Consider the following 14,888-nt stretch of genomic DNA (forward strand, 5'->3'; position numbering starts at 1 on the left):
ATGTGTTTACAATTGGTTACCCACCACCAGATATTCGAGGTGTTCATTACCAAAATGTGAAGATAATTTAGATTTTTTTAGGTTATGCTTCACATAAGCTTTCTAAGCTTAACATCCCATTGCATTGTATTGTCATGTTAATAAGCACTTAGTGTGAAAAAGAGATCACAAAAGTTATGCTATTTGCAAATCAAATGCAATGTTAACTATTATGTTTATTACCAAAATATGAAGCTAATTTAGGTTATGTTCCATAAGGTACTGTCAGTAAGGAGTAGAGTAAGAATTGAGGTATCATGCCCATATCATGCCTCAGGGTGCCTCAGAGTAAGAATTGAGGTATCATGCCTCAGGGTGCCCAAATAGCCCAGTCCTACCAATGCACGTATACATACTTGAGCTGGAGGATCTAGAATTGCATGACCCTTGTTTGCAACCTTGTTTGTAGCGTGAGATTTTCATTTACCAAGGTGCTAATCCTTATCGTAGTTTCCATATCTTAATGTGCTTAGGAAGCTAACTTAGGTTCTAAAATTGTGATTACTTCCATGATTTGGACGGTATGAGATTATATAAATTCACCAATGAGCAAGCCATGATTTGCATAAAGTTTTGTCAGGTGCAAAGCATCAATTTTAAAAAGACATTCAGATTACCCTCACTGGCATATACTACAGCAGAGAGAGAGGGGAAATTGTTCATTTATTGCAACTTGAGGCACCATGAAGGGGATGAGAGCCAAGGGACCTACTCTAGTAGTGCGGGCTGCTCTATAAGTACAAGAGAGCTTGCAAGACCAGCTTTCGATCAAGAGGAGACAGTTCCCTTCAAAATACATAGCAACACTTGCAGGCTCAAATGTGCTGCTTTTACTTAGGTTTTGTCAGGTGCAAAGCATCCATGGATTTCCTCTAAAGAACATCTTTGTGGTGGCTGAATAAAAGGTTGCAGCATGTTGAGTATATTGACACTGATTAATAAACTCCCCCCGAGTAAAGGGTTGGCAATGGATAATATGGCCTTGGGTCCATAAGTTCACTTATGCTTTAGTATCTTTGGAATGCTTGAGCCACCAACCTCTGCATTTGAAGGCTGGTGGTGGGCAACAGCATCAGCCTCATCAGCAGTGCCCAGCTCTGCAGAGGTGGTGCTGTCCTCCTCCATGGACGACTTAACAAACTCGGCTGCAATGTTGGCATACAGCTCCACTACCTGGCCTATGTTGGTGTTGAGCTCCCTTATCAGGCCTATATTCTTTGCCAGGCTCCCAAATGCATTGCTCTCCTGGTTCTGATTTATCTCCCGGATTAGAGATGTGTTGTGGTTTAAGATGGCCTGCACTTCACTAAAACTCTTTTGAAAGTTCTTCCACATTCTTGCTTCCACTGTTAGTGGGGATGAGGGCACATCTGACTCTTCCATTGGGGCTCTTCCAGCCGAGAAAAAGCACTCAACGTGAAAGGATTCTTACCACACAAATTAGATCACCAAAGTCCAATGCCTTCCCAAGAAAATTGCAGCAATTCTGCTGCAGTATTGAAATGATAATGGGCCTGCACATAGCAAGTAAAGTGTTCATATGCAACAAACAAAACTTTTCACATGGGGAACAAAAACTGTGGCATCCAGCTGCTTGCTACTCTCACGGAGAGGATCACCCTACTTCCATAGTCTAATCCTTCAAAAGTGAAAAAAACCCACCCACATAAATCACCGAACGTTAGTCTTATCCATAAATTATGAGGGTTCTAAAAAGCTCACAAGCTCACTGCACTAGTAATCCTTACGGGTAGAGAGATCTACTCTTGAATGCTACTGTTGTGATGTTAATTAAGCTCCCCTGTTCGAATGGGTGACGCCTGCTCCGAAATCAAAGCAAAATTCCCCACTTCCCACACCCCAACTTAACGATCCATTCAAGGCACGCTCTTCATGCAGAAAGCAGAATAATTAAGGGCAGATTCGCTCTAAGCATCACCTGCAGGTTAAGTCTATGGGTGATTTGAAGGTAGCGAGCCTGCAACAAGCAGAAATGCGTGGAGAGAGAGAGAGACAGAGAGAGAGAGAGCTGTGCGTTGCAGAGAGTGAGTGACGTTACAGCATAAAAAGAGGGGAAAAGATCGCTATTTGGGAAGCTAATGCGGGGGTTTACTGCGCTAATTCTCGTGATTAAGGTACCAGCAGGGATCGCCGTCAAATCTAGCGGCGCCGTCAAAGCCGACGGCGATTCGGGCAACCCTCCTGCGTCTAGAAAATGATTTCGTGGGGGCCGGCCGGGCCCCTCCTAACAGATCCTGCGACCTTTTGTGGCCATGCCATTGGTCCACGTGGTACGGCAAGGCAGGCGGGCCACAATAAGGGCCATCCAAAGAGATACGCGAACGTGCTTCGGTGCCAAGCCTGAGGCTCGGCCACTCAGCAGGATTCGAAACCTAAAGTACCAATATTGAAGCCCAACCTTATCTCTTTTCATTTTTTTAAAAAATAGGGGCTTGGCTGGAAATTTGAAAGTACACTACTCTAACACACACACACTAATTGCCAACCACTTAAAGATTTAGAGTCGCCTATGATCGTAAATAATTTTACTATTAGCTACTCTATTTCCTTTACACCTATTGCCACAAGCATTTCTTTTTCATTTTCACTCTTTTCTAAAGCATGCATATATATTATAAACTAAGTATAGGTGCCTATGCAAGTCCCAGCTACAAACATTAGCCCTTCTTACAGAAAATGAATTGTAAAGATTTTTAAGAGCCGTTCTCTTCAAAGGAGATTTTTTTTTGCAATTAATTATATTTTTTTTTTCAAAATAAAAAGCAGGGATTTTGAATTAGCAAAAGAAAAGGGACTGACGATTACATAGCAGATACGGGCTGTGCCCTTTCAAAAGGAACCATTCCCCTTTTTTTTTGCAATTAATTATATTGAATATACGACACATTCCACTTTTGTAGAATAGTTATAACCTTCTAAAATGCAATAATAAGCCATACTTAGTCTGACACCAATTCTGCCAATATCAATAATACAAAAATCATATTACACCCATCCACCATTCAAAATTCAGCAAGTTCGACAAAAATGGTCCCAACATTAAAAGGCAAGGAAAAAAAGGGACTATTTTTAGCCCGATGGGCTATTTCATAAAGTAGATTTTCTAGCCCAAAAAAAAACTACCAAAAGCATAAGTTTTGAGTGAGTTATGAAGATAAAATTGCTAAAAATACACATGGTAGGACATAAGATAATTTTTCAAATAAAGATTTGTCTAATGTTTCTATATGATAAATTCACCAACCTTTATACAATGATATTTGCCTCTCTTTGTTTGTACACTTTGGTTGGAAATACTTTAAACCCGATATTTCCTCACATCTTAGCCCTTATTATGTTAAGGACCATGAATTCCACCATTTAAAATATTATTTCTTCCACTTAGTCATCCCCTGGTAATTATGAACATATGATTATTGGACATCGTGTCCCCCACCTCTGTTTGATCCCTCCAAAAACACAAACAATCATGTCTCCCTGCCCCGCCTCTCACTACAACATATCCACCCATGCACATCATTACTACCTTCCTTTAGAGAGTTAGCTCTCAACACACCCTTTGCTCACACCCATCAACTACGTAACTACCACAATGTATGAAAAGGTCACATCACTACCCCAACACCATCTCTCATGACAATGTGCCCCACCTATTAATGCCAAGTGCTACAGTAAAAAAATATCAGGAGACTACAAAATGTTTGCTTTGTGAAACACTATATATAAAATCCTTCTTTGACAACTCAGATGCAAAAGTGAATACATTTTCTAGTTCTAGCAAAGTAAAATTCCAAATCAAAATATTGACCATAAACATGCTCTTTTGTAATTAGCATAGTTTTTTATGGAAAAGATGCTCGTCACGTCAATATGTGACAACGTGAATGTGATTTATATTGTTCCCACTTGTAACATTTCCACTAATTTTCATTAATATATTTAGGGCATCTTTTGATGTACTAAAAAATTGGGGAGAGTGTGTGTACTAATATTGGTTCTTTGGAAAAATGACAATTGTGTAGACTTTGTTTTTATATAGATATAATCATTCTCGGTTCACTAGTAAATCTTTAAAGTGACCTTGCACTTATCCACACATTTTTTTTGAACATTATGCATGCACCTTGAATCTCCAATGGTATGGGAAATGATTTATGAGAAAATGGCATTTGTACAAGTGATCTCTTAAGTTCATGGTCTATCATCATAGAAATTTTAAAGATAAATCCATTGTGCATATTACTATGGCCATGGATTGTGAAAGACCACTTTGTATATTTTGTGTATTTATGATACTTAATTCTCATGATTTTCATTCAATACACTATTTATCTTTCTTTTCATTGCATCAAATGATGGTAATGAAGACTCCATCGTTTTACACCTAGTACTCTACACATATTCATATATGATTTTCTAGAGGCAAGGATCAAAGCCACAAGTTCATTAACTATGGAGGTTATCTACATTATCAAAAAAGAATGAGTTATCTAAATGGATGCAAGACTATAACTTCTTTTAAGATAAAAATGTGCATATAGGTTTTATGTTATGTGGAAGTAACAAAGGGATATTTCAGCTTTATATTAGACATAAAGAAGTCTATAGGTTTGTGTATTCTTTGGATGTAGATGATCAAAAGTGCTTATAATGCATCCCATATACTTACTTTTCTATACAACATTCATAGATGCCCACCACCATAATAGGAATATCCACCAAAAATTCAACTCTAAGGAATGTGCATGTGGACATAGTACATTTGTTTTCCCATACCTATAGCTTTCATCTTAATTCTTTGGTGAAATTTTAGCAAGGGCCCATTTTTTCTATTGAGCACATTTAGTACTATACCCAAGAGTGTTGACAGACAAAGGGAGCAATAAACACACATATACAACAAGCAAGCAGAGATAGAGAGAAGCATAACAACACTTAAAGAGTAGATTGATAAGAATGAGTGAGCTACAAGTGAAGTGACATGACACGGTCACTTACACACTCACTTATAAGAGTGTGTACACACGCTCAGGGGGAAAAACCTCCTTAGGAGAGAAAAAGTACCGCGTCCCATTATTATCCTATATCCACACATCACTACCATTTGAATCTCCCTTGTAATGATGAGGTGAATAAGTATAAGGATCATGTGATCAATCCCAAATGGCAATAAGCGAAAATATTTATGAAATGCTTCAAACTTCTCTCGTGAGAGAGCCTTTGTGAACACATTTGCCAAATTATCATGTGTAGAGACATAAACTAGGCTAATCTCTCCTTCCATAAGCCTCTCCATGACATAATTATAATGTACCACAATGTGCTTTGTGCGAGCATGATTTCCTCATAATCCAAATGCACTCTAACTCTATCAGTGAAGGTGGAGGTGGGTTGTCCACCAACACCAAGATCTGTGGAAAGTTATTTGAGCCATACACACTCCATAGTCACTATATAAAAGTTGCCCTGTACTTAGCTTCAGAGGTCGAAGTGGCCATCGTCGAGACTAAGCCATGATATACATGAATCACTAAGATGAAAGCAAAAGCCACTAGTGGACACTCATCGTGTGTCATAACATCGATCCCAATCAGAGTCACTGAAAATATGCAGGTTGAATGAATATCACCCCCCCCCTAGCCCAAGTGAGTGTCCTACAAGTATCGGAATACTCTCTTGGCAGCTTTCGAGATTGTGCATAATTTGCTCAATTGGGAGACCCCGAACTGAATGTCTAGCCTTGTATTGCATAGATAGATGAGGCACCCAATAGCATGCTGTAAAGTGATGCATCAAATGGTTCACTTTAAATGTTTCACTTGTATCCTTGAGATTGAGCCTAGCACCTACCTCTTTTGGTGTCGATACAAGATTAGAGTCTTCAAGAGAGACCAAACTGTGTAAGTAGTCTCTATATGTACTTTAACTACAACATCATAATACCATCATCATGCTGCATAAACTATATGCCAAAATAATAATGCAATGAGCCCAAAGCTACATCTATTTTAGCCTTGAAGGCTGAAATCTTCTCCTCTTTAGGGCCTATGAGCAGCATTTCATCATATGTATGAAACAATGACTAAAAAACAAATCTTACTCCTCAAGGCACTCTCAATGGGACTATTGCAAAAACCATTTGCAACCAAGTATGCATTTACCTTCTCATACCATGCTCTAGAAGCCTACTTAAGGCCATATGAATCCTTTCTTAACCTAGATACTTTAAACTCATGTCCCTTCTAAACAAAACCATGAGAATGAGATACATAAACCTCCTCATGTAAATCACTATTCAAGGAAGTAGTCTTGATATCAACTAATGAGCATTCCATTCATGATGCATTGTTAATGTAATAATACACCGGATTATAGTCGTACGAGAAGTGGGGACAAAGGTCTCATCACATAATCTATGCCCTTATCCTGAGCATAACCCTTTGAAATCAGCCTTACCTCACTATTGTTAGCTTTATGCTTAAGCTATAAACCCACTTTTTACCAATTACCATAAGGTAAATCTGCCAAATACCAAGTGTCATTTTTAAGGATTGAGTCATACTCATCCCATATGGTGTGCATCCCAATGATCATTTTCTTATGCTCCCTCAAAGGAAACACGTTCCTCTATTCATTGTGGCATTGAGAGAATGATCCACAAAAGAACAAGATTCATGATAAGAACCTGTACGTGTCTTGCTAGGCAAAGGAGTAGCCGATTTTCTATCCTAAAATATCTGCATCGCTCACCATTTTGGCATACACTTGGATGCCTATATGGCTGCCCTTTACTCATGCACTATGCATTATCCACAATTGCATCATCAATGAGCTGATATGTGGGCTAAAATTTAAGCTAATTTTCAGCTGAGTATGGGCTGATTTGTAGCACTTTGCTGAGCATGCATTTACTCCACATATGGCCATCCTCCGTGTTGTCCGTCGTTGTACAAAGGTAGGAGTATATCAAAGATGTCATGTGAGCATACATTTTGATGTTTTTTTCATAAAAACATGGATGAACTGAGTTTAAAGAAACCATATCTACTCACCAAAATCCACCTTGTGGCTAGATGGTAGAGTCTATACCTTTGCTTTTTTAGCTCTATCCTATAAAAATTAATTTTACCACCTTATTACATTGTTGCTAAGGCATAAGAGCATAAGCACGACAACCAAAAATACACAAAAGAGCCACAGTGTGAGCCATAGAGGGCTTCTTACCATTCCAAGACTCATAAGAGGTAATTTTCTTAGTGGGGCATTTGTTTAGCACATAAGTGGCACACATAACTACATCCAACCAAAAAACATGAGGCAATCATAGCCTTTAACCATGTAATATTCCATCTCCATGAGAGATCTATTATTCTTCTCAACCATACCATTTTGTTCAGGTGAGTAAGGCACCATGCATTGATGTTCTAAGCCTCTTTTCAGCCATATATGCATGAAAATGCTTTGACATATACTCCTCCTATTGATCTATATGAAGGGTGCTAACTTTACATGTAGACACATTTTCAACCATAGAAACAAAGTGTTTAAAGCATGTAAAAACCTCTGACTTTTCCTTAACAAAACTAATACACCCAAGTGCACCTGCACAATAGGAGTCATCAATAAAAATTACAAATTAGAGATATCCCTTGATTGATGGTATGCTCATAGGACCACATACCCCACTATGTATGAATTATAATTTATTGATAGTCCTTACTAATCCATTTTTCAATAATGATGCTCGTTTGCATCTTGCCCAAAATACGCCCCTCAGGTGCAATGTCCAAGCTTTGGTAACATTGGCACCATCTCTTTCCTTTTAAGTTGTGGCAAACTGTCAAAATTCACGTGACCAAAGCGGGCATGCCATAGCTTCGTATCACTCATAGCATGTGTGGCAACAACTAAACAAGCATTATGTGCCAATCTCTCATACTTGTCCAACCTGTAAATCCCATGGCTTAGAGTATCGGATACCACAGTGATGTCTCTATCATTCTGATCATTAATTGTGATGTCTCTATCATTCTGATGTCTCTATCATTCTAATCATTAATTGTGCACCCACTATCAACAAATCTATAGCATTTATATGGTATTGGTGTGTGGACGCAAGCTAATAAGAGACCAAGGTACCTACGTGTCCCACACCTCCTTGGGGGACTTGGCATCCTGTATGTGCTCAATCATGGTGTCTTGTATACTGATAGAGATCCAATACATAACTTTTCTGGCTCCTTGGTTCCAATCTTTGAACTCTTTCACATCTGCAGCAGTCGGATTGGTCTCCGGTATCTCGGGTGCCTCTTCATGCTCACCTTCTATATAGTCCGAGTAACCCTTTCCCATCAGGAAATTTGTCAACCTGAACCTCCAAGCATGGAAGTTGTTCTTATCAAGCTTCTGAGCAACTATCTGGCTTATGCCATCATTTGACATCTTGCCAGACACACAAATTTACCAGAAAGAGCACTCTGGTTTGTCCTGCACAAACTGCTGTATTTTCTACAACGGTACTGTACTACACTCAAATGTCACAACCAGTGACCTCAATGTGCATACATACACCCAATGGAAACTGACACACACAATGTCTGCACAACCAATCTGTCTTCCTGCAGTTCTTGAAACAGAGTTCTGCAGAGATACCCGCGCAGTGCTTGAAATCGTTTGCCTTCTGAAAAACGGAGGTCCTAACGTACCCGAAATGCATTTTCATCCCGAAAAATGTGGTCCAATAGGACAGTATAGTTGCCCCATAGCTTTACTCCCGCGAAGAAAGCTCCTCAATCAGAGATCGTTTGTTGCCAGTGCCTCCCGTAGAGCTCCTGACAAGGATGTAGTTGCCAACACAAATAGGGAAGAGTAGATGAAGCTCTTACCCTCGTACCGCTTCCTGTGCTTCTCTTGCTTGCAGCTCAACCCTTAGCATGAACCAGGCTCTGATACCATGAAAAGATGCAGGGGAGAAGAGAGCTTGAGCTCTTGCAAGCACACACACACTCACAAAACCCTAAAAGAGCACACACAAGGTGAGAGGATAAGAGTACACACAATGAAAAGGTACTCAACCAAATACATACTAGGGTTCTCTATAGTGTGAACCCAACTAAATGAGCTGGCGCTATAACCATGCCAGTCTCTAGAATGGCTGTCACACAGCCTGTCATCCCACTGGCCGCATATCACCCATGATCTCACCAACCATGCCAGTGGTGTAAGTGTGGGGCCTATCCCCCAGGCGGGTCATCAGTGTCCACCGCCTCACTAGATGAGCTCGATATCTCAACAATATATAGTACTTAGGGTTAGCGGATGTAGGTTGGCCATGTCAACCATCCCATGACTTGGTCCAAAATGACCAACTAACCACATCATCCAAATGAGGCCTTATTAAACTATAACACGGTCTCATAGGGGGACTTTGTGCAACTCTTGAGACTTTTTGGGCCCTCAAATGGACCTTGTAACCTGAGAATAGAGTGTCCTCGGTTTTCTCTCTCTAGTACTCAGTAATAACACGGTCACATAGCCTGCACAAGCATGCATCCTACTTGGAAGAGTGCCAATTCTACATAAGCTATCTCCTAATCATCTAGCCACATTTAGCCATGTGTCGGGTGCCCAAGTGCTCACCACAACAGCTACACCTCATAAAGGGAGAAAATAGAGTACATTTGTCATCTAGCCCGCAGAAACATCATGAGGGTGGAGCATTGAGAAAATGTTTTTCCAATACCCCCCCTCAATGTTTACTCGTGAACTATCTCTTCGGTCCAATGCCAAGTTGATGAAGATGATGCTCCAACAAATATCTCTCCACTGTAGGTTGCTTCTTGCAGATCCAAGATGTGATTCTAGACCCAATAAGAAAACAGTAACTAGAAACATATTTCCTACTATCACAATCTCCTACCCGATCTGAATCACAAAATCCAATAAAGGAATTGCATGATTTGTAAGCGATGCCATACCTTATGGTACCTTTGATATATTTCAACACCTGTATCCCTACCTTTTAGTGGTTCTCTTAAGGCTGACTTTGAGAAGCTACTACGGACACTAACTGTAAAATTAATGGCAGGTTGTGTATTACATAGGAAGATCAAACTCCCCACCAAATTCCTATACTCCGTCATATCCACTAGTGGGGAATCATCTTCACCAGTGGAGAAGCATCAAAACCCCTACCACTTTCCTATACTCCTTCATATCCAGTAGTGGAGAAGCATCTTCAACAAAAAGCTTCGCATCAACCTCCATAGGTGTAACCACTAGCTTGCACTCAGCTATGCCAAACGCCTTCAGAATTTCTCTTGCATACTTTTGTTGAGAAATGAAGATTCCATGTGACTCTTGCCAGACCTCTATTCCTAAACAAAAATGCATAAGCCCAAAGTTTATCATATTAAAATTGAACTCAACATCTCATGTGTCTATCGAAACTTCTCTTCATGATACCCCATCATAATAAGGTCATCTGCATATATGACAATGATCATGTACTTGCCCTACTTAGGGAAAATATACAAATTTGCATCTGATGGTGGGAATTCAGAAAGAAAAATACTTACAAAGAAAGCATCTATCCGCCACAAGTACCATACTCGAGGGGCCTGTTTTCAACATGTACAATGTCTTCCAAAGTATTCACACTCTGTTCTTTGAATCATGTATCTCAAACCTAATGTGTGGCTTCCCGAGGGGCCTGTTTCAACATGTACAATGCCTTCCAAAGTATTCACACTCTGTTCTTTGAATCATGTATCTCAAACCTGGTGGGTGGCTTCTCTTCATGGTTCCTTGTCATAATGAGGTCATCCACATGTAGGATAATGATCACATGTGCTCAAAGAAAATATACAAATTTGCATCTGATGATGGGAATTTAGAAAGACTACTACTTACAAAGAAAGCACCTATCTATAGGTACCATGTCCGAGAAGGGGCTTGTTTTCATGCATAAAATGCCTTTCAGGAGTTTGCACACTTTGCTTCTTAAATTGGTATCTCAAACCCAAGTGGTTGCACCACATAAACCTCCTCCTTCATATGTGACCATTCAAAAAAGTTGACTTCACATCCATTTGTAATACCGGGGCCACTTCTTCCCATGAGTAATCAAGGCGAGTATTGTACAAATAGTGATCAATCTAGCTATGGGGGGGAAATGTCTCTTAAAAGTCTAACCTTTGACCTATGCAAAAGCCTTCCATGAGCCTTGCCTAACATTATACCATTAGTTGATATCATTAGACTTGTGTAATAAGCTTTCGTTTTGCAAGACAATTCACAAGATCCCAAGTGTGGTTTCTCAAAATTAAGTCAAACGCCGCCTCCATGGCCCCCATTCACTTTGGATTCGCTAATGCTTCCTCCAAGGTAGTTGGCTCCTCTACTTTCATTATATCAGCCACATTAAGGGCCCCTTCACTTTAGATCTGCGAATGATTCCTCCAAGGTAGCTGGCTCTTGTACTTTCATTATCTCAGCCACCATCAAAGCCATATTGACAATGTGAGTGGAGTCCCTCTTCTTCTCTTCTATTCTCTTAGATCTACAAACAACTTCTACGATTGCCGATGAAGCTTTCCCATTCAAGAGCTACTTCTGTGAGTTGATGGAGCTTTCCCATCCAAGAGATGCCTCACCCATTTAGGATATGGCACCTTATGAGGTGTAGTGTTCTTCTCATCATTATCTCTGTTGAATCCACCTCTTGTGGAGTTGGTACTATCACTGGTGGTGGTTGTGTCTGTTGGGCTACTTCTTCATTAAAGAATGGTGTGGATGGAGCCATCTCCTTCGCATGATGAGGTTATTTCTCGAACACCACATTATGGCTAACAATTATCTTCTTTACCTGTGAGTCCTAAGTCAATAACCCTTTGAGTCCATAATGTACACTTTCTGCTCTTGGAATCCCACTTGGTTCTGGATGAGTTTGGAACGGTACCATACCCTTCCCTACCTTTTATGTAACTCCTGTTAAGGACATGCACTGCAGTGTTAACTACCTTGGCCTGAAAACAATTATGTAATCCTTTGCCTTTTAGCTTACTTCATGCCATCTCCCACCACTACGATTCTTGCACTATGCAATCCCATTTTGTTCCGGAATACGAGCAACCATCAAATCTCTCTTAATCCCGTGCTCTAGTAGTAGGCATTGAATTCACTTGATGTGAATTCCCATCCTCGATCTATTTAAAACTTCTTTAGCCTCTTCTCTTGTTCTCTACTAAGTTATGTGATTCTTATGCTCTACAACCCCATTTTGTTTACAGATTATGAGTAACTGTCAAATCTATGTTGATCCTATGCTCCTTTTGCAGTAGTCGGCATTGAACTCACTTGATGTAAATTCTCCCCCTTGATTTGTTTGAAACTTCTTCAGCCTCTTTCCTATTTCATTCTCTACCAAGTTATGCTATATTTCCAAAAGCTTCAGTCTCACACATAGCTTATAACTGGCTATGTAGCGACTGGACATGGAGAGCGATCGACAGGAGTGTCAAGGGTCCAGGGGGTGAGGTGCCTGGGTCGGAGGACCATGGGCGATAAATGTGCATGTGTGGGAACGTAGGCCACTACATAAGCTCAAAAATGTGGATTCTTATCTACATTCCTCTACGGCTAGGTGGTGAACAAGAACCCTCCTCTCCCCTCTCATCTTGGTGGCTATGATGGCTAGTAGCTACCTATGGTAATGTCACATTGGTATCAAAGCTTGCGACGATTCTTTCTCCTCTCAGCGTGTGATCCAATCTCAAGAATCACTACTAGAGGTTTAGAGCATACCGACATTAGAACATCGACGCAAATGTCGAACGTCGGTATGTACGTCCTAAACTTGGAGGCAAAAAGTCGGGCGGGTAATTTTCAAAAGTTCGTATACCGACGCTTATACCGATGGGTATACCGACACATATACCGACGAATATACCGATGCATATACCGATGGATATACCGACAGATATACCGACACCCGTAAGTTTTTTACAGTCGAGAACCTATTGTTCTCTGTTTTGCACGGCGTCGAACTGCATCCAGAGAAGGTATGCGTCCATCTCCCTCAAGCGTTCGCCTTCTTCCATTCAACCCACTCTTGTTGTGTGTGTGTGTGTGTGTGGAGAGACCTAGTGAAGTGTGTGTGTAGATCTCCCTCTCTCTCTCTCTCCTTGGGTGGTTTGTCTCTCCCCATCTCCTCATCTTCTTATGGCGTTTTGCCTCTCCCTCTCTCCTCATCTGTGTGTGTGTGTGTGTGGAGAGATTAGGGTAAATGGAGATTAGGTTAAATGTGTGAGGTGTGTGTATATCTCATTCCCCTCTCTCCATCCTTCTTCTAACCTTCTTAATTATGTATGGAGAGAAGATTTGTATGTGTGTTGTGTGAGAGATGTAGAGAGTGAGAGAGCTTGTGTATGTGAATCTATTACTAATGTATGCAATGTGTGTGTAGGTTTGTTTCTTCCACGTGTGTCCTACCTTGCAGATCTGCTTTGAACACACACTATCCAATCCACATTTGAGAGGTAAGCATATTACCAATTATGTTGTTTTATTACTTCTCTTTTTGTTCTCAATTTGTAATTTTTAATTGAAATTGAGTATGCAAGCTTGTTGTTTTTAATTTGTTGTCAATTTGTAATTTTTAATTGAAATTGAGTATGCAAGCTTGTTGTTTTATGCACATATATGCTAATATTAGCATATATGTGAGTGCATAAGAAATTAATGTATGTGCTTATTTGTATTTACACACACACACACACACTTTGCAAGAGAGAGAGAGAGAGAGAGAGATTTTGTTTTTGGCGCATACCCAAGACGTTTTCGTCTCTTTTTCGACTTGAAATCTAATGTCTAAGACATGCATGTGAACGCTATGTCTATATGTATATACTCTAATGTAATTGCCTAAAGCACATATCCATAAGCATATGTATATGCCTAAACATCGCTAATGTATACTTGATCTCCCTCAATGGTGGCTGGGGAAAAGAAGCCCGTTTGACGCTTTAAAAGTTATTTTTAAAATCTCCCTCAACGGCTGGGGAAAAGAAGCCCGTTTGATGCTTTAAATGTTATTTTTAAAATCTCCCTCAACGGCTGGGGAAAAGAAGCCCGTTTGACGCTTTAAATGTTATTTTTAAAATCTCCCTCTCACGGCTGGGGAAAAGAAGCCCTGTTTTATGGTTTACATAATGCTTTGTGTAATGCATAATGATTTGCATTTAATGAGCTACATATACATGTTATCCTGCTAGATGGAGCCTCTCAATCTTGAAGAGAGAATAGTGTGTCCATGCATGCGATGTAAGTACCAAATATTTCGAAAACGAAGGATTTGCAACCAGCATATTCATGACGCTGGCATATTTCCAATGGAGCGCTTACAAAATTTACGGTTTCAATCGTATAACCAAGCAAGTATGCAACCGCATCTTGATAACATTGCGCCTATGAATTCTCGTCCCCAACAAAGGATGAGAATATCAAAGGAGGGAGTGACAGATGGAGCTCAATTAACAGCACCCGAGGGAATGGAAGAAGGTTAGGGAATGGAAGAAGGTCCAATGGAGGAAATGTTGGATGCCTTTATGGAGAAACAAGAAGGTGTCTTCGAGGAGCATGAACATGAAGATCATCAACCACGACATTCTCAACGGTCAAATTATGAACCAGAGGAAGAGGCCATGCGTAAACTTGCACGCCTTCCACTATACAATGGTGCCAAGATATCTCTATTGCGTGCATCTCTTACGATGCTAAATTTACAGTCAATTTTTGGATAGTCTAATACAAGTGTCACTGAACTCTTC

The 14,888-nt window shown here is 40.2% G+C and overlaps 1 pseudogene across 4 annotated transcripts; it reads right to left on the reverse strand.

Moving 5' to 3' along the window:
- Positions 1-685: 685 nt before the first annotated feature.
- On the reverse strand, positions 686-2,124 carry LOC147614544 (protein ELF4-LIKE 3 pseudogene; annotated as a pseudogene). Of its 4 annotated transcripts, none has more exons than XR_015263147.1 (2): positions 1,804-2,124; positions 686-1,553 (listed from the first exon to the last, which is right to left on the reverse strand). The product of XR_015263147.1 is annotated as a protein ELF4-LIKE 3 pseudogene, transcript variant X3 (transcript). The 4 variants fall into 4 exon arrangements; XR_015263145.1 differs by having other exon boundaries at positions 1,762-2,124; XR_015263146.1 differs by having other exon boundaries at positions 1,788-2,123.
- Positions 2,125-14,888: the final 12,764 nt, after the last annotated feature.

The sequence above is a fragment of the Cibotium barometz genome, chromosome 42 (assembly GCF_041138505.1).
Source record: "Cibotium barometz isolate CiBa-2024 chromosome 42, ASM4113850v1, whole genome shotgun sequence".
Taxonomy (NCBI): Eukaryota; Viridiplantae; Streptophyta; class Polypodiopsida; order Cyatheales; family Cibotiaceae; genus Cibotium; species Cibotium barometz.